Here is a 21561-nt window from a genome sequence, read left to right on the forward strand (position 1 = left end):
AGATTGAACTGTTTCTTTGAATATACGGACCATCGGATGTGGTCCCATGGGACATTTTTCTAAAGGAAATTGGCCCAACTATTTGCTAATGTTTAAAAAGGAACGTGAAAAAACACGAGTCAATAGGGACCCACATTCTATATGTATCTCGCGCTGGTATGTTGAGTTTTTGGCTGTAATGACACTGTATCACCACTAAATGGCAGCATTGCTACAGAATCTACAGCTGCCTCACAACCTGCTTGAGAGACATTATAATTGGATGAAAACTATTTTATATATGGAGTATGAGCACATACATAAGAAGCTAACCTATTGGGATGCCTTGATGACACAGGTTAATATCTCGACAATTTGACATTTTGTGACCAGTTTGTAAAACTAATGATGTGTCCTCATCATTCACAGCATCACATAAAATGTGTAACCATGGGAGAAGGTTGCAATCATTAATATCTAACAGGGAAAGGACACACTAGAATAAAACCTGTACAATTAAATTAAACACTAAAATGTCATTTTTTGTTGGGATCTGTGTTAGTCTGAGCACATATTTTGTAGTGGTGCGTTATTGCATACAGCATGTTACTGTAAACCCTGTTCTGAGCAGAAAGCTTCCTCCCAGTTGTCTGCTTTGCTAAAAGGGCGAATCATCAGTAGTAATTACAAGAGGAGACAGCTGGTTTATTAATTTCCCCCGCACTTTTTTCACAGCTGGATGAGATTATCCATTTGAACCCCCAACTTTGCCGTTTAGCCTTCAGGCCTTTGTCACAAACTACATTTAGCTAAAATACCAATCCCAGATGATATCTCAGCGTTTCTGTAGCCTATATTTAAGGATACCACAATGTGTTGTCTGACTTATTTAAAAGGGCTGACGTGTTTAAGAAAAGCCTCTCCCTTGTTTCCTCTGCAATTGAACAGTCTGACCTCAGCCCACTCTTCTATTATTCACAGCCACAGACCTGACTCAGGCAGACAGGTGTGTGTGTGCGTGTGCACATATGGCATGGGTATGTCTGGTCTAGGCAAGGCAAGGGCATAGACATTGTATGAGTGTGTTTGTGTGTCCGTGTGTGACAGACAGACTGTGACAGAGCAGGGTGTGAGCCCTGCAGGATTCCATACAAGCAAACACATTCTAAGGTTTATATATAATAAAAAGGGGTTTTAAGTAAGGGATACTGAAGTGTTGATTATTGGCTCAGTCTATGAGAAAAATAATAATTTTGACAAAAGGGGGATTTGAATTTTGCCAGACACTCCATAGCTTTAACACATATATGACTGCATGAAACTTCTCCAGTTCTCCATTAAGACCAATATTCTCTAGTTTTCTGAAATGTTATTAGAAATTAGTTTAAGGTAACCTTTGTGCATGGAGACATCTACAGCCAAAGTTAGTGAGTTAAACACTTTATCATGTATTTTGGATGCTTTCTTTCCAATGCGTGAAATAGGACATGTTATGGAAGCAAAATAGCCCTCCGACGTGAAAAAACAATGTTTTTGTGTCTCGCTATGAAGCATTAAAAAAAGCCTTGGATAATACATCAAACAGTCATGGAGATTTTTCAGTGCGGACCAAAGTGTTGGAGTAACCTTTACTGGCAATGACAGGAAGACAGACAATACTATCCCTAGAGCGAGGCAGCTAGCATGCTCAATAACAACATGTGAAAAATGTTAATACGATGCAATACCAACTGCCCTACATTTGGGGTCCAGTATTACTCTGTATGGAGTCTACATACACTATTTTTATATTCATAGAGATTACGGTTCAGTTGTAGTGTTTGCCTGCCATAGGGCAATCTGATCCGTCGTACTGAGCTCAATCCAAACACTCTGTATCCAACGACCTGCATTTATGTGTCACGTATTGCAATTTAAAGTTGTGGCATTGCTTGACAGAGATACTGCTTGACAGAAATACACAAATATATATATATATATATATGTTGATGGCTGCATCGTTACCAAACCTGTTTAGTTTTGGGCTGTTTGGAGCATTTTCACTGAAGTTATGAGAAAACCGTGTTTCATGGCGAGCATTGTGTTGCCATGGCAACAGCATTTGAAGAAATCTCAAAACTGTCCGTAGATGTCTTCAGGGCTGCACTGTTAGCACACATGTGAAGTTTTAGCACTTTTTGACAATGTTCATAGGAGTTATAGCAATATCGTGTTTTATTGCAAGGGATGCGTTGCCATGGCAACAGCTTTTGAGGAAAACTCACTAATGGCACATAGACATGTTGAGGGCTGGACCATTAACTCAGTTAAGTCATCTGAAGACTGGTGGTGTTTTGACCATTTTCATATCAATTACGACAACATCGTGTTTTTTGGCGAGGGATGCGTTTCCATGGAAACAGCCTATGGTGAGATCTCAGATTTCGCGTAGAGCTGTTGAGGCATGGACCGATGATATACAAGCAAAGTTTGGGGGACGATCGGACCGTGTCCATTGGAGCTACGGCGACATCGTGTTTTATGGCAAGGGATGCGTTGCCATAGTTTCACCCCATTACGTAACATCAGATTTGATGTAGAGCTGTGTTAACCATTATCTGAAGTCTGCTGCTCTGAGCATGTCTGTTGGAGTTATGACATCATCGTGTTCCATGACAGGTGTTTATATTTGAGCTAACAACGTGTCCAGATATCAAAGGTTTCCATGGTGATCAGTGAGAGGAGAGCATTTGCATTGTTCTGAATGAGAGATAAACCTCTTACATGTGAACCTTTTGTTGAAGAACCGTAACAGATATCGGTGAAATTTCAATGTGTGAAGCATCTCAAGGGCCTTGAGCATCTGAAGTGTGCTTTTTGTGTACTTTCGGGTTAATAATGTGGCCTTTTTGGCAGATTAACTAAAGGTGTGCGGCTGCTGCTGTGAGGAAAGATGAGCCTGAATGTACAATGGGCTTTAATGGAGACACGTTGGAAGTTTTTGTCACTTCATGCCCTCAAGAGGCATTTTTCATATAATTGTGTTGCTTAGTTTTTGTTTTGTTTTTCAAGCTACGATATGTTTTCCTACATTTCTCATGAAAGATTATGTCTCAGGAATGTAGGGTTTGGGAATTATGGCAGGTTTAAAAAAAAAATATGAAGGCAAATTTCAATATGTCCTCCACTCTAGCTGTGACATCACGCCCTCTAAATCTGAAGAAGGCCTCTTTACCAAGGTCTGAACAATGTTTAATATCTCAAAGTATGAATCAGATTTAAAACTAGTGTAAAACGAATAATGTCAGAAAGATGTGTAACATTTTAAAGTATGAGGTTTCTGAGTGAAAGTATAAGGAGCAGTTAGCAGTTGAAGTTGCATGAAGATTGTTCAAGGCTGTATCTCAGGTCGATTAAATAGTGGCGAAGTCCCTCCCCTTCCGGTGGACCTCCATGGGACCTTATTTCGGAAAAATTATGTATTGAAGTCAATGGAGAGAGAAAGAGTATCTTTCGATCCCGTTTGAATTGTGCCAAGAATTACACATGATGTTTGTCAATTTAAAAGATAATTTTGCCAGTCAAAAAAATTAAATGTCGTAAAACTGTGAAGTAACACATTTTTTTGTGTGAAACACTCAATGAACTACATCTCTGGTCTTGCACAACAACACACGTCACCAAGATGGCTGTCACTACTGTATTACTAAACAAGTGATTGTCTACCCTCACTATCACCACAATGAAACACGTCCAGAAGAATGTCATGCAAAGCTGCCTGCCTGCCTGCCTTTGATTCTATCTGAACTGCCTGATCTTTTTAATGTTTAATGTCAACCATTTGTGCAGATAGCATGAAGTAGAAAAGATTGTCAATGCTAATGTAGCGTTAGCATTTCTCCTCCGGGCTTAAATGGTGTATGATGATCACACGGTGAGTACTGTCACACCTGTGTGACAGTAGCCTACTCTTCAAAGGGTTCACGAAATATGACTACTACTCTTACTGTTTAACATTTTGGGTTACTTAATGTTACTTCAAGTTAAGGCTAATAAAAATGACAAGGCTAAGGCTGTAATGCTAACTAACGTGCTTGCTACTACCTAGGTAGCTAACTTGATCCAGCCACTCCTGGTCCTTTCATCAGACGGGAAGCGAAAGAACGAGCAAGACCCATTGCTGGTATGATAACAACCTGGTACTAATCACACAGGCATCTTGCTAAAGTTATCTTATCTTAGCTATCTCTTATATTTAGCGGAGGAAAACAATTGTGACATCAGTTATGACATCACTTACACGACTCTGGGATTTGTAGTCTTTCTAGTTGGGTATTTTTCATAGTCTTATATTTCAACAGTTTTGTTTTACGACAAACTTTGACTTTTTTGACATGGAAATGCTTTTTTAAGATTGACAAACATCATATGTGTAATTTGTGGCACAATTCAAACGGGATCGAAAGATACGTTTTCTCTCTCCATTGACTTCAATACATAATTTGTTTTGTTTTTTTATGCTGGAGATCTTCTAGTCTGTTGTGGCCAGTGCACTCTTCTTTGCTGCGGTCTGCTGGGGGGGGGCAGCATCAGAGCCGGTGACACCAGCAGGATCAATAAACTGATCAGGAAAGCTGGGTCTGTCATCGGAATCAAGCTGGACCCCTTTGAAGCTGTGGTGGAGAGGAGGACACTGAACAGGCTGTTGTCCATCATGGATAACCCCACCCATCCTCTCCACCTGCAGCTGGACAGTCAACGGAGCTCCTTCTCCAACAGACTGCTGCAGCTCCGCTGTCTCAAGGACCGATACAGGAACACATTCCTGCTCACTGCAATAACTCTGTACAATAAATCACCTCTGTCTGGAAGAGAACTCTCTGCTCCATAGTTTCTCTTGTAATACAACCTTGCTGTACTTTTTACACATATATAATCTGTGCAATATTTGATATTCCATATTCCATTGTCATATATTTTTGAATATGTATATTTGCATATATAATATCTACATGTATATTTTCTATTTCAACACGTATATTTTCTATTTTCTTTTCTTTCTATTCTTGTTTATTTGTAGTTTTGTTTTATTGTAAAATGCCTTGTCTTTTATGTTGCTGCAACAAAAACTATTTCCCAAATTGGGATCAATAAAGTATTATCTTATCTTACATCCGGACTAAAACCACCAGACTCAGGGACAGTTTCATCCCACAGGCCATAAGACTATTAAACACCTGAACTTTGAAATAACATCCATAGCATTAATCTGGCTTCTACTTAGAAATGATTTGTCTAATATATCATTTTCCAATCACTTGTATAAACTCTTATTGCACTATTTCACTTTTTACTATTTTTCTTTTTGTATTGACTTGCACCATTTTTTCTGTGTATCTGTTTTATTGTGTTGCACTGTTGGAGGAGCCTGTGACCTAAGGGGGGAGGGGGGGTAGGAGACATTCGATTCCTGTTTTGAATAGTGTGCCATCGATGGGTTTCATTCCATTTCAAAATGCTGTTTGTCGCTCAGCGTAAACTTCGCGCACAGCCACTCCAACATCCAATCACAGAGCTTGAGGACAAATCACGGGGTTTGTATGCCACATCAAGGTGGAACGCTCTTCCCACAACTGTAAAGGAAAGTAAAACTATACTTACCTTCAAAACCTCTCTTAAAGAGCACCTTCGGGGGAGAGCATTGCAAAACTGGCCCCGGTAATGGTACAAATCTCAACCTGTCGTTCAATGGACAGCTTCCCCCCCCCCCATCTATGTATATACTCGCATTTTAGACTCTGTTACTAACTGTATATCTGTAGACTTGGTATGTCTTAAATGTCCGGTTAGGATGTATTAGAACGAAATCTAAAATGAAAATTGTAAATAAGCAATCTGTATGTAAAAAAACACCTGTATGTAAATTGTAAATAAGCCATCTGTATGTCAAATATGTCTTATATGTCTTATATGTCTTAAATGATATGATGAATTGGAAATGGGGGACCCTGATGTAAACAAGACGAAAGTCTTTCTCTGGTCTGCATCCCCTTAACAATTGTATGTTTTGAGCTGTACTGTACTGTACCCAATATACAAGCTGTTAATAAACTTTTCAATCAATCAATCAATCAGTCAAGCAAAGCACATGGTGTAGTCCCAAACGATAGCTGAGGATTCTGGGTAGTGTAGTGTCTTCGGCCATCCTAAACTGAACACATATTTGTTTCTCCGAATCGCAGGGGGAAATTAAAAAAGCATTGTACTGTGGTGACACGTTATTGGACATAATTCACCTTGCTTATTGTGTTGCCACACGGACCCTTTAGTGGGGAACACCTGTAGCTTTAGCTGCCATTCCTGCTAGCTCATCAGGCAGAGCAGTGCATGTGTTAACCTCTCTGAAAGTAATGGATAATAAAGATTGGAACTCCATTCTTAATACACCGCCTCCGACTCTCTTTTCACGGCACTACACTGGTGACCCTGACTTTTCCTGAGAAAGTTTCCGGAAAATTAACGAACATGGCTGAGCGCGATGTTTTCATAAAGCTGCCGGAATTCTGGGAGCACGCCGCGGAGGCATGGTTCGCACACGTGGAGGCACATTTCGCCTGCCGACAGGTCCGTGACGGGGACCTGAAATACTACCATGTAGTAGCAGCGCTGGGGAGCTCCACGTCGTCCAGGTTGGTGGGATTTATCACAGACCCCCCACACCATGGCAAATATGAGGCGATTAAGGCCCTTCTCCTTAAGACATTTAGCTTATCTGCTAAGGAGAGGGCCCGCCAGATACTTGACATTCAAGGCCGGATATTATTCACGGAGATTTTCCTGCGTCACTTGCCTCCCTGGGTCCAGACGGCGCTGGCCAACACGCCTGTCACGGAGCCCCGTGCCTTGGCTGAGGAAGCAGATCGTTTTTTCCTGGCTACACAACAGCCCGGTGCAGAGACGTTAGCCGCGACGCTCAGCGGCCCATCTGCAGTCAAGAAAGCGTGGCGGAGGCAGGACACGGCTGTATCGAGCCGGCGTGGAGATACCGGAGAGTGTTTTTACCACGCACGTTTCGGGACAATGGCGAAGAAATGCATCGCCCCGTGCAGCTACAAATCCCCGGGAAACGGAGGGGCCGGGGCTCAGTAGTGGCCCTGAGCGTTGGCGGCACGTGCAGGCTCCTCTTCGTCAGCGACAGCGTTTCGGGGAGCCTCTTTCTGTGTGACACGGGCGCTCAACGGAGCGTAGTTTCAGCGTCGAGTGAAGACGTCACCCGGGGTGGGCACGGACCGCGATTGACGACGGCTAACGTCGTCCCCAAACCGAACGGCGGGTTCCGCCCGTGCGGGGATTACCGCCGACTCAACGACGCCACTACGCCTGACCGCTATGCGGTGCCGCACATTCAGGACTTTTCGGCGCATCTGGCCGGTACAGGGGTGTTTTCCAAGGTGGACCTGGTGCGTGGATACCACCAGGTGCCCATGCACCCTCTGGACATTCCCAAGACAGCAGTGATAACGCCTTTTGGACTTTTTGAGTTCCTGCGGATGCCTTTTGGACTCAAGAATGCTGCTCAGACGTTCCAGCGCCTGATGGATTCGGTGCTGCGGGACCTGCCGTTTGCGTTTGTCTACCTCGACGACATACTCGTCGCCAGCGCTTCAGTGCAGGAGCACCTGTCCCACCTCCGAGCCCTTTTCACGCGGCTCAACGAACATGGATTAATCATCAATCCTGCAAAGTGTTGCGGCTTTTCCTCGCCCGCTCACAGCCCGGTCGCTCCGTGAGTTTCTGGGGATGGTGACCTTCTACCACCGTTTCATCGCCCGGGCCGCACACATCATGCGGCCGCTGTATGAAGCATTGAAGGGCAAGACCCCCGTCCAGACGATCGACTGGACGGCAGAGGCGGACGTCGCTTTTGCTGAGGTCAAGACCGCGTTGGCTCAGGCGGCTTTGCTGGCACACCCATCATCTACGGCTCCCATCTCCATCACCACGGACGCGTCGGACTACGCGGTCGGCGCGGTGCACAAGCAGTGGGTGGAGGGCGCTCGCCTTTTTCAGCCGCCAGCTGACGCCCAGAGAACGCAGGTACAGCGCTTTTGACCGTGAGCTCCTGGGTCTTTATTTGGCCGTGCGGCACTTCCGTTTCATGCTGGAAGGCCGAGAGTTTACGGCGTTTGTCGACCACAAGCCACTCACTTTCGCCATGTCTAAAGTGGCGGAGCCTTGGTCGGCACGTCAGCAGCGGCAGCTTTCCTACATCTCTGAGTTCACCACAGACATTAAGCACGTGGCTGGCAAGTCGAACCTGGTTGCAGATTGCCTCTCCAGAGTCGTCATCGGAGCTGTCCAGTTAGGCCTGGACTATACCCGCATGGCGGCGGACCAGGTCACAGACCCCGGCGTCCAGGCTCTGAAGGTGGAGGGCGCGGGGCTGCGCTTGGAGGACGTGGTGTTCGGCGACGCGGGCGTTAACCTCCTGTGTGACGTCTCCACAGGCCTGTCGCGGCCAGTCGTTCCCGCCAGCTGGAGGTGCTCTGTGTTCGAGGCAGTGCACGGACTGTCACACCCCGGCGTTAAGCCTTCGGTGCGCTTGGTGGCCGCAAAGTTCGTCTGGCATGGGCTGAAAAAGGACGTGAGGACTTGGGCTGGTGAGTGCGTGGCTTGTCAGCGCGCTAAGGTGCACCGCCACACGAAAGCCCCTTTGGAGCGTTTCCTGGTGCCTGAGAGGAGGTTTGACCACGTCAACATCGACCTGGTTGGTCCATTGCCCTCCTCTCAGGGCTTTTCCTACCTCCTCACCATGGTGGACAGGACAACCCGTTGGCCGGAGGCGGTCCCGCTCATTTCGGACGTTGCCCGGGCCTTCATTGCAACGTGGATGTGTCGTTTTGGCACCCCGTCAGACATTTCCTTAGACAGGGGCTCTCAGTTCACGTCCGAACTCTGGAACGCCGTGGCAGGCGGTTTGGGGGTTAAGCTGCACAGGACTACCGCTTACCACCCTCAGGCTAACGGCCTCTGCGAGCGCTTCCATCGCTCCATGAAGGCGGCCCTCAAAGCCGGCCTTAAAGACGGGAATTGGGTCGACAAACTGCCCTGGGTGATGCTGGGCCTGAGGACTGCGCCTAAAGAAGACCTGCAGTGCTCTACGGCTGAGATGGTCTACGGGCAGCCGTTGAGAGTTCCAGGGGATTTCCTCCCAAACGCATCGGCTCCCTGGTCGGCGTCGGCCCAGCGGGCTTCCCTGCAGGACGCCGCTGAGGCCTTTGCTCAGATCCCTACTACTCAGCACGGTACTCAGGTGTCCCAGGTTCCCGCAGAGCTCCGCTCGGCGGAGCACGTGTTCATCCGGCACGATGCGCACAGAGGCCCCCTGCAGCCCCCTTATGATGGGCCTTTCCGGGTCTTGGAGCACGGGGACAAGCACCTGGTGGTCGACCTGGGTGGCAAGGCCGAGCACTTCTCGGTGGACTGGGTGAAGGCTGCTCACCTGGACTTGGACCAGCCTATGGTGCTGGCTCGACCTCCGCGACGGGGCCGCCCCCCCGGCCTCGTCCCCTGTCACGGATTTAAGACCTGTTGTTTCGGTCCCTCCCCTTCCGGGGGACGCACAGGCGGAAGTCACTTTTCCGACTCCCGTGCTCAGGAGTCGTGGGGGTCGGCGTGTCGTTCCTCCCCGCCATGCTGATTTTGTTTGTGTGAATTCTGGGGGGGCTTGTGTGGTGACACGTTATTGGACATAATTCGCCTTGCTTATTGTGTTGCCACACGGACCCTTTAGTGGGGAACACCTGTAGCTTTAGCTGCCATTCCTGCTAGCTCATCAGGCAGAGCAGTGCATGTGTTAACCTCTCTGATAGTAATGGATAATAAAGATTGGAACTCCATTCTTAATACACCACCTCCGACTCTCTTTTCACGGCACTACAGTACACAATTTAAACCAATCAATGTTGTGTAATCAACAAGGATAATCTGGTGTTTTTGAGTTGATGAGTAGTGCAGATATCACTGTAAAATCAATGGACAGTAAAGAGAATACTTACTTCCGGGTGTAAAATCTTCCGTTATCCAATGGGAATGGACGCTCACATTGCTCTCCGTAATACAATAAAGGGGACAGGATCAAATAGGAATATAATTATCTTTTAAAAAACGTTAACTAAAAGGGACCAATCTATTGGACACAGCTCTGGCCTTCCTTAAAAACTAACTAATTTAATAAAAATCACAGTTGTATTACACACAATGCACTGTTTTTTTAGAACAAAAATTCGTAACTAATGCACCATAATACATTCTGACGAAAAATAAAAATTATTATGAATACAAATAAAATAAAAGAAGCCTCCCGTGAGTTACTACAAGCTATAAAGTAGATTTAAAAACGTTTTATAGAATAAAAAGCTCACTGCATGACGTTATAGAAATGTGTGTGCACCGCGACAACGGAGCCTCATTCACTTTACATTGGGGTTGTTTGCGTGGTGCAGACACGTACATGTAGCGAAGTTCGTGACTCCACCACGCAATGCGGTGTTAAGGAGTCGTGGTGGAGTCACGCATTCTGGTGAGATCAGGTTGGATAAAACGCTCAAATTAAACAATTAGGCCACCTAGTTTCTAATTCTACATTCACATGAGTAAATAAAACGTGTTCCAAACTAGAGGATGAGGTCATGTCACCCTCTATTGAAGATTTTTGCATGCGTGTTTTTCTCTTCCGAGTCATTCCCGACACATAAAGCAGATGAGGATGTAGCCGAAAGGACTGGAGGGGACACACCACGAGGAAGTTGACGACATTGCGCAGACAGGTGGCTGTCATCAACACCAGCACGAAGAAACACGCAGAGGACAAGCACGACAAGTCTGATATATAGGAAATACAGCTGAGCGCAGACAGAGGGGAGGAGAGTGGAATCTTAAGTGACTTTTGAGGTGACAATAGAGGAGACTGACATCGCGAGTGTGTGTGCCAGAGAAAGAGAGAGAGAGAGAAAGAGAGCGCGAGTGAGAGCGCGTGCAGCACCAGCAATCTGACAAAGCTGCGCTCCCCCGAAGTTTGACATCCCCAGCAGGCAACAGAGGGAGTTGTGCACCGCTGCTGCCATGGAGCCTCTGAAGTGTACCGGATCACTATTTTTTGGAATTTACCTGTGGGCGACATTTTGCTGTCAAGGTGGGTCACTGATGGAGCCTTCAGTCTGTGTCAGGGGGATAGAAAAGAACAAAATGCAGCCAGGCACCTTTGCTTTTATATTATTGTATTTCATTCTAGCGTCATTTATCTAAACATGTGTCAAAGAGATAAAAACTGTAGTTGAGAAACACTTCGGCTCTGTTCGGCTATTCACTGACACATATGGCGTCATATGTCATATGCAGGCTCTAGAGTTACTACAGATACTTTTGTTTGACATGCTAAATATTAATTAACTTTCCTACATCTCTTACTACATACAGCAGTTCACATGTGTGTTATAATAAGTATAAAGGCTACTAAAATGTATTTACTGAGTACTAAATGTGCAATTACGCAGCGCGTGAGTTAGTGTGAGTGATGTGCGCGCGCTCAAGTGAGCCTTCCTTATTATCCGACAACATCTGGTCCAGAATAAGGAGGGCGTCCCGGGAGACGATGCACGAAGCCAGTTCATCCCCTCTGTGTAATCTGAGGCTAAAGGATTGGCTAATCCGTGCCGGCATTGGAGCAAGAGGACCCTCAGAGAGGAGGTTAAATCTCTGTAATATATTTGAATCCCTGGTTTACATTAGGCTACTCTGTATGGTGATATTAAACTGAGGGGACCTACTTTTTTGTTAAAGAGAAAGGGGAAAGGAGATGAGGTCTTGACAAAGTCACATCTCTTAAACAACAAGCTCGAAATGAGGGTCCCCAGACTCCCCACAGCAATGTCTGAACCAAAAGTGAATGTCAGACTTGCATTCATCAGGTGGCCAAAAACAGGACTTTAAATGCAATATAAAGTTGATCCCTGCCTGATGGATGTGTTTTGCTGCAATTTTAAGGATTTGTTGAAATTAAATAATGCTGCAACACAGCATAATTTGCCTTTTCTCTTTTACATTTGAACAGTGGCGGTTCTAGACCAATTTGACTGGGGGGGCCACTGGGGGGCCAGTTATTTTCTGAGGGGGGCACAATAAATGCAGGACGAAAAAGAGATCTAGACAGTATGAAGTAATTGCGCATAAGAAAACAATGCAATACAGTTATTGGTATTTGTTTCAGTACACTTATTTATTTCAGATATATCTTATAGTTATTACTGTTAGATTCAGCTTAAGTTATAGTACCATTTTTTGCACTAACACCATATCATATTTATATAAAAATAAAGGCAATGAACAGTTACATCTCTACTTTACATCTACAATTACACGGATACAATAGTTTAACTCACCTTCAATTATCGTGGTAGTCTCTCGAAATGTAGGTTTCAATCAGTCTTTCTTGGATGCAACAGCCTCTGATGATCCGAGATGAAAAGTGTTTGTTTTTCAAGCGCTTCAGCCGGACAGTGAAAGTGAGTGCACCACTCTAATGGGTCCGACTAGAATGACGAATAACGTTAGTTCCGTCATTCAATAAATCGTGTAATAAATCATACATTTTTAATTTTTTTCACTTTTCATTTTTAGGGGGGCCACAGGGGGGTCAGAGGTCAGTGTTAGGGGGGCACTCAGCATTTATGAATCGTGTTTGTGTGATCCTTGAAATATATTAACACAAAAGTGACGTTGTTGATATTCCTCAGGAAAATAAATTGAATAGATCAGATTATGTACTGTCTTCCCTGTATCTCAGATTTTTGAGATAATGTTTTCATACAACCATCTGTGAACCTGCTGCTGTGATGTGATTTGAGAAGCCTCCTCAATGTTCAGGCGGCCAGAGGCCTGGGGACATGAAACATTGACTCTATGGCTGTGTCCAATACTGATGTCCCTTTTATTGTGAATTTGATATTGCTGCGAGCACCAAGCTGTTAGGGGTTTCACTTGTTCTGGCACTAGAAAGCTCCAATATGGTGCAACAGAAAATGTAAAGAAAACCAACAAGATTTTGCTTAGGGGTATTTAGTCATAGGATCTGACCTGCAGCATCGTTTGATAATATTATGATCAGTTTGTTGATTTTGTGGGCATTATTATTATTGTTTTTTGGGAGGCACATACTACACTAGAAGGCCGTTATCATCTATTCAACTTGCATAAGTAACTTAAGATATATGACAAACATATCTATTTTAAATTAAACCATGACCTTTTCTGTAACAAGTCATCTTGTTGCCTATAAACCATAAACAAGTAGTTTTGTTATAAATGTTAACATGTTTAAAACTGCAATTATTACACCTTCAATGTTGTTGGAAGGTACAATTAGGCCTATCTGTTCTATTAGAAAGGCAATGATAACCACTGATAACGTCCATTTACCTGTTACGCCCTGAGCCTGTTTTTCAGGTTTCAGGCTCGAAAATGCTATGCCGAAAACAAATGACTATAACTTAACTTCTAAAAGGGTTATATGAATAATTTATTTTATCAAAGCAAGGTTACATATGTGAGTTGGATGTAGAAGTATCAGAATCAATATAGATGTTTCTGTGTCAGAGTAAATTCAGATGGAACATAGTAAAAAAAGGTAAATTCTTACCTCCGCCTAAAAAAAATCATTACTTATAGTGAAAATCACACTTGAATGATGGTATGGTAGACTAAAAGCTTTAGGAATCCAAAGTATAACATATAACCTTGTATCAAGATTGAGGCAAAATAAGTTAAATTTGATCTTTTTAGAGAGGTTTAGCAAAAAAAGGACTGACCTTTGGGCACATTTTGGCACATTTGGATACCATCAGTGCCATTTGACCTTTTTCAGGTACCATACTGTAAAAATAATTGTATTATCACTATACTGTAGGTAATCATTCCATCCATTTTTATAATTTTTTATTTTTTTTGTAATTTATATTAAAAAAAATTGTATGTAAATGGTGTGTGTGTGTGTGTGTCTGTGTGTGGACTTTGCCACAGTCCTTACATGTTTATCACCCGACTAACACTTCTAGGAAGGTTTACTTACACAATAACAATTAGGAAACATAGGATACATTTGTCTCCAACAGGAGCAGATTTATTTAAAAAATAACACAAAAAAACGACACTAAAACCCAAATAACACCACAAACATTTTTTTTGTAAAACACTGGCAAAAAAGAAAAAATGTACACAACCTGAATGTGTTTAGTGTTTAGTGTTTTTGAATTGAGGCACCAGGCACTTAGTGCAGTAGATAGGTCTTCACCGTTGTGTTGCCAGCATCAGAGCACCTCCTGAGCGCGGTGGCATCTTCCCCATAATACTTGGGAATGCATACAAGTGATGATGGGGGGAGTGGTGGTGGTGCTGCAGGAACTTCACCCCTCATGTCTGCAGCAAGCTGCTCCCTGAAGGACTTCTGGGTGTGTGGCTTCGTCCTGCCGGGGTCACCCCTCATCTTGTGCAGCTCCTTGTGGAGAAGGAAGCTGTTCACCACTGTATTGTCCAGAAAATGGTAAAAAAAAACATTTCATGGTTTTGTGGTGAACGCTGTAGTACCCAATCAAAGCATCGGACACATCCACGCAGCCCATGCTTCTGTTGTAGTCCACCACCGCGTCAGGAACGGTAACAATCTTAGTCTGCCACACACCAGCCCATTTCACTTTCCTCCTGACAGTCTGTCCACTGAATCAGAAGATGCAGAGGGAGGCTAAGTTAGTACTGGTGCAGACGTCCGGCGGCGTAGCTTGGATGTTGATGGCTCTGGGGCAACTGTATGCTGATCTGATGCACGTCGTAGCTCGGATGAGGCAGATGTTGATGGCTGTGATCCAGAAGCCATTTGATACTATACTATTTATTAGGGATGCACGATATTGGTTTTTTGAAACCGATACCGATAACTTCCTGCTTCTCAAGACCGATACCGATACCGATAACAATATAATATATACATATATTAAATGTACCTGTAGTTTTTGCACACCTGGTGGTAAAAAAAGACTAGTAGTGAGCAAATGACATGAGCATTACTACTATGAACAAAACTAACCCTGGGGTCGTCTCTGGCAAACTTCTTGCCTTTTTCAAAAGCCTCGTCGATAGGTAAAAGCCCCGGTGCCTTTGCAGCTGGCTTTGGATTCGCCGCTAGTTTAGCAGCGCAGGCATCTTCGTACGTTTTTAACACACCATCGTAACGATGGCGATGTTTCAGGTGACTAATCAGGTTGGAAGTATTATAGCTCGTTGCCTTTTTCCCGCCTCGTGGAACTTCTGCATTGCATTTGTTAATACAAATAGCAAGCGAACTATCTAACTCTGAAACTTTGAAATAGTCCCATACTACCGACGACATGTTTGTTTACTGTCCTGGCTTCACGGCCGCACACCATTTACGTCACAGCCAGGCATGAGTTAGGGAGTGTGAAAAATTCCCCTCTTCCTAAACCACTAATACCACAGTACTGGCAAAACGGGAGGAGCCGAGTGAAAAACAAGCGCCCCTCATCCCAATCCACCCACACCGCAGTATTTTTTTTACCCAAAAAATATATTGTATATTATCGGGGCTATTAATACTGTTATCAGGTTTATCGGGATGACGTCATAATTCCTAATATCGGACCGATAATTATCGTGCACCACTACTATTTATATTGTAGTGCCGAGAGATAGGGAGTCGGAGGCGGTGCAATGAAGGTGCAAAAGGGTACTTTATTTAAGAGCTATTGTCCGGTTGCAGTCCGGGAAGAAGAGAGAGAAGCCAGGAGGGCACACAACATATATAGACAACACATAACATGTCCGTGTGGAAACCCCAACTGTAGTTCCATGTGTGAATTATGAACCCCAGTGTATTAATGAGTGGTTACTACACAAGCCCTCCCAGAATTCAAACATGGCAAAATAAATCCTCGCGTCCGTGGAGGAAGCACCACAGGGGCCGAGGAGGGTGGGGTCGCAGGTGAGGGCCGGGCCGTGGAACGGGCCACGAAAGGGGACCGCAGGAGAGGGTAGGGGCCCTAACGAGAGCGAGGGCAACCCCACCGGGGGCGGGCCGGAACGGGCTGTCGTAAGGGGGCCGCAGTAGGTGTCGCGGCGAACCCAGCAGGAAAGAGCGCTGCCCGGCCGCAGGTGAAGACACAGCAGCGGCGGGCATGAAATCTCCGGAAGGACGGAGCGGAATCCCAGGGAGGCAGGAGCAGTCACCCCGGGAGGAAGGAGAGCAACCGGCCGCAGGCAGACGTGCAGCGGCGGCGGGCACGAAGTCCTCAGCAGGCGTTGAGGTATCTCCGGGAAGCAGGAGAGCAACCCGGCCGCAGGCAAACGCACAGCGGCGGCGGGCACAAAATCCTCAGCAAGCCTTGAGGTATCCCCGGGAGGCAGGAGCAGTCTCCCCGGGAAGAAGGAGCCGTGGACAGATGAGAGGCCAGACAGGGACCCGGAGCACGCCACCCATGGGCCAATGGAGCATGGGCGGCGTCCGGAACTGTCAAGGCGAGAGGGGGTCCAGGTGTGCGCCACCCAGGCGCTGATGAAAACGTGAGTGGCGTCTGGATATCCCCGGAAGGCAGGAGAGGCCAGACAGGTTCCGGAGCGCGCCACCCACGGGCCGATGGCAACATGGGCGACGTCCGAAACCGTCGAGGCGAGACGGGATCCAGGAGTGCGCCACCCAGGCGTCGATGAAAACGTGAGTAGCGTCTGGAACCGCCGCCGAGGTGGTGAAAAAGGTGAGAGTGTCCACACAAGGTCAACAGGCTGGTCGAACCTCCTCTCCGGCACCGTAAAACATTTTAACAGTCAGATGTCAACAGAAATATGTCGACAGCGTTAGCAGCTAGCCGAAGTTAGCCCCTCGTGGTTAGCCGCTAGTCGTCGTCAGCTAGCACAGCCGGGACGTGCAGCCGCACGCCCCGAAGAAACAAGCCCACGAGGTAGCAATCGGGTTGCTGGTCGACCCAGCAGGTCGTTCATATATATATATATATATATATATATATATATATATATATATATATATATATATATATATATATATACTGGGTTGATATACAATACAGCTTTATTTATATACTGCCGTGTTATAGTCACAAAATACAATTAATCTATTTATACGTTCACCAACATGATGTTCCCATTGTTTTAGTTTCTCACGGAATGATAATGCTACAACAACAAAGCGGCGTCCATTTTGTATTTTGCGAGTGTGGAATTACTATAGATTACACCAAATACACAACTAATAGATACAAACAGAGAGAGTACATACCTTTCCTGAAGTTCATAATCAGGGTCTGATTGTGGCCGAAGTAAATCATCATCTTCTGACGGAGTCAGCGAACACCATTTCCACGGCGTCTTCAAGCTTATACAGCCTCTTTCTGGGTGCCATTATTTGCTCGAATAAGTCCTAAAAGCAAATAAATCCTTGTCCTTGTCCTTGTAATATTATGTTCTGTTGCCTGCTGTTGTCTCTGTGTTCTCTGTTCGCCGCTGTGTTGTCTGTGTTTTGCTGCTTTGGTGGAGGTGCAGCTGTGGTGCGGTTGTGCGTAAAGCTGCCGGGGGCTGGCATTATTTATATTACGCAGGATCCTATCTCTGGAACCCATTAGTCGATTTTGGGGGTTGACACCTTTTTTGAAACTTTAGAGCCAATAGAATCGAGGGGGCGGGGGTTAGTAAATCCCGCTAAACACTTACGTCAAGGAGAGAGAGGTTAGCGTAAACAGCACGTGAGACAACCTGAGCCCCGGACTGCAAAACGTTATACCTACTCTGCTGCCATGAATGTAATGATGGATTATCAGGAACAATTCTAAAGTGACTAAGAGACATTGGATTAACCTTGAGCAGCGTTTTTATTCCCTTGAACACGACTTTTGATCACAAAACAACAACGGTAAAACATAACTATTGTTATGGTTTAGAACACTGTTGTTGTTTTCTTGCTCTGTTCTGGCTGCTAACTCAGTGAGTTCGTGTCCTACAGTGATGATACTTATATCAAAATAATCTGTGGAGTATCAGCTTTCAGAAGATATGTAGTTTGTGCAGAACATATTACGTTTTAAAGATCGTTTTAGCTAGTTAGCACCGGAAGTAGCATCAGTCCGTTTTCACTAAGGGCTAATGCTAACGCTTCTTATGAGACTTGTGTTTTTGTTTCGGTAAAAATGGCTCATATCATCAGGTAGGTTCAGGAGTTTTTTCCCGTTATTTGAGTATAAGACATTCATAGGTTTTTAAATATTAAGAAGCCCCCAGACGCTGTCTCCTGCAGTGACGCGTTTTTCCCCCGGTATCGGGGGGCCGGGCTTAATGGACTAATTCCAACATTTGAATGGATGCCTGCAGAGAACCTATGGGTTGTTTCGGTTACTTTTAAGAGTTAAATCATGCAATGTATGCTGCAGCAAGCTAAACAAAAAGTTCATATTTCCTCTTATTTCTTGTTTATTTAATGTCGGTGCTTAAATGGGGCTCGCATTCACTACTTCGGTGATTCTACTAATGGCAGGTCACATTGGTAAATTGCATTTGTTTTAACGTTAAAACAAGTACATCATTTATTCAACTAACTTCCTTTGAATACTGTATGCACTAAGAAAAATATAGAGTGATATATACATATTATTATGGCATAGCTGAGTTCAGAAAGGGATAGCTGGGATACCTTGAGATACCAAAGGTGTTGCTGTTGAACTGTTTCACCTTGAAATGTTTTATTCACTTTGAAAATGAAACTTGTATTGCAGGAGCACTTTGGTCATATATATCTACATCCAGGGGCGGACTGGGGGGAAAAAGTGGCCCGGGGATTAATTGACAGACAGGCCCACTTAATGTGCGGCATGTATCGGCCGGCCGGTGACGGAAGTATGTAACTTAACAAAAAACCCTATGCATTTTATGTTATTTTGGACCATTATTCATATAGTAATCACATTACCTGAGCCCTTGAGTTGCCTAGAGCAAAATAGTTACAGCATATATTTAGTGATTTTAATGTTAACAGATCATTGATGCAATAACATTTGCCTGACTAATAAAACATGGGTGTAGGAAGATTTTTTTTTAAACGTTGAAGTTAAATGCATCAATCTGGTGCACTTTGAGAGCAAAATTAGGGACTAAATCTATGGATACATCTCTCAACACCCATATGAACAGATTTACTTTTTCTTTCAACATTTATGTTTTATTTATAAGAATAATATATGTTAGAACAGAAAAAATGTGAACAGCAAGTGGAGGCAAAAGTGACTGCACCCAAAACAATAAACCTGCTAGCTAACTAGCCTAAACTCAGTAACAGAATGTGGGCAACACGTTCTTCTCCACAGCCGCGCGACCTCTGAGTCAGACGTCACTTCCCCCTTCCCTATCCTACGGGTACAGCCACTCCCCCTGAACCCCGTTTTCCCTGACCGGAACACTTACAAATGTGGGTCGGTAGGATTTAGGCAAAAAAACAAACAATATATTATTTTATTTTTTTGGCCCACGCACAGCACCGGCCCACCGGGAAAACTCCCGGTATTCCCAATGGCCAGTCCGCCCCTGTCTACATCTCATGTGGCTATAGAGAAATTATCTCTGACGATGATGAAACATCATAATAGAAGTCAATGTGTTGGAGCGCTTGCCCATGGGAGCACGAATGTTACACATTGATGTATATGACTATGTTATGAAGTAAACAAAGTGAGTACAATCAAGTCTTTTCAGGCAAGGGGGGATAGTGTGGGAGAGAAACTCATTGTGATTTTAGCCATAGCAGACCATTTACATGCACAACTACCTATAAAACACTACAGGAAAGGGGATAAAAGCAGAAAAAGCACAATAGGGCCTCTTTAAAGGAAATGAATCCCTCCAAGGTAGAGTGACTCATAAAGTGAACTGCCTGTGTGTCTTCTACTGCAGCATGCCAGCAATAAAAAAAACACTTGCTATACAATACAACTGAGCTTTAACGATTGAGAATTGGATGAGGGACCCCAGTGGGTTCTGAGATGTAAATAGGTCCATGATGTGATGAGGGAGATATATGGCAGCTATTTGATAGAAGCCTTTAAGCTACATGAGGCCACTGTCTGTATTGGTACTTGACTATATTGATGTTCTGGATCATGGAGAAAATCAGTATGTGCTGGGTTTATTGCTGAACATTGAAAGAACAACAGTTGCTGTATGACACACGCAGGAATATAAGTGGTCCATGCATTGGCTGTGGGAGACCTGGAATTCTGTCAGTCAGATGGAAGCTCGTCTAGGGCAAGAAGAATATGACATAAAGAACTAGGACATGACATTTTTTGAAGGAAAACACAAAGGATAACACCTCCAAATAAGCTGTAAATGTCTTAAAATAGTTTAAAGATCCCCAGAGGGTAATTTCACATGTTACAGAAGCACAAGTAGGTTCAAGGTTCTTTATTTAGTCATATGAACATAGCTACAGTGTAGTTATGCCGATGAAAATCTTGTGTCACAGGCTTCTCCAACAGTGCAACACAAAACACAAAGAAACATAACAAATATAGTGCAAGTAAATAGTAATACAAAAAGAAAAATAGTTTAAAAAAAATGAAATAGTACAATAAGAGTCTATATGCAAGTTATTTAAATAGGATATAGGTAAATAGATAAATAATTTGTAAGTAGCAGCCAGATGAATATTGTGGATGTTGTTTCAACAGTTCAGGTGTTTAACAGTCTTATTGCCTGCGGGATGAAGCTGTCTCTGAGTCTGGTGGTTTTAGTCCGGATGCTGCGGTAACGCCTGCCAGATGGCAGCAGACAGAACAGTTTGTGGCTGGGGTGATGGGGGTCTTTTATAATCCGGAGGGATTTCTTCCTGAGCCGCTGGGAGTAAAGGTCTTCCATGGATGGCAGCTCCGTCCTGGAGATGTTCTGTGCAGTTTTCACCACCCTCTGTAAAGCCTTACGATGGAGGGCGGTGCAGCTGCCGTACAAGGCCATAAGTAAAGGAGAAGGAAACCGATAAAGATCTTTTTGAAATTAATGAATTAAACAAAATAAGAATTTCAAACCATCCTCTTCAAATCACAGCTAAAAGGAAAATAGCTTACATCAACAAATAGCTGTAGGCTATCCATGGTTCCGAGGCAACAGTGAGCTCATCATCACATACAAAAAGAGAGAGAGGGGTGTGTGAGAGAGAGAGAGAGAGAGAGAGAGAGAGAGAGAGAGAGAGAGAGAGAGAGAGAGAGAGAGAGAGAGAGAGAGAGAGAGAGAGAGAGAGAGAGAGAGAGAGAGAGAGAGAGAGAGAGAGAGAGAGAGAGAGAGAGAGAGAGAGAGAGAGAGAGAGATAGAGAGAGAATCACAGAACGGCCGGTCGTCAGCGGGCCGTTGACGGCCGGCTCAGTACGCTGACGGCCGGCACCGCCCTTAATTTTTTTAAACGGCATCATGTAAGTTGCGCTGACAGCGAGGCTCCCCCGCCCTCCCGTAGACAGTTCACGAGCTCAGTCACTTCATAACACCAAAGAT

General features: G+C 44.5%; 1 pseudogene; it reads left to right on the forward strand.

The window, feature by feature from the left end:
- The first annotated feature begins 10762 nt into the window (after window positions 1-10762).
- LOC117537314 overlaps window positions 10763-21561 on the forward strand; it is a 60385-nt pseudogene continuing 49586 nt past the window's right edge.

This window comes from Gymnodraco acuticeps, unplaced genomic scaffold (assembly GCF_902827175.1).
Source record: "Gymnodraco acuticeps unplaced genomic scaffold, fGymAcu1.1, whole genome shotgun sequence".
Classification (NCBI taxonomy): Eukaryota; Metazoa; Chordata; class Actinopteri; order Perciformes; family Bathydraconidae; genus Gymnodraco; species Gymnodraco acuticeps.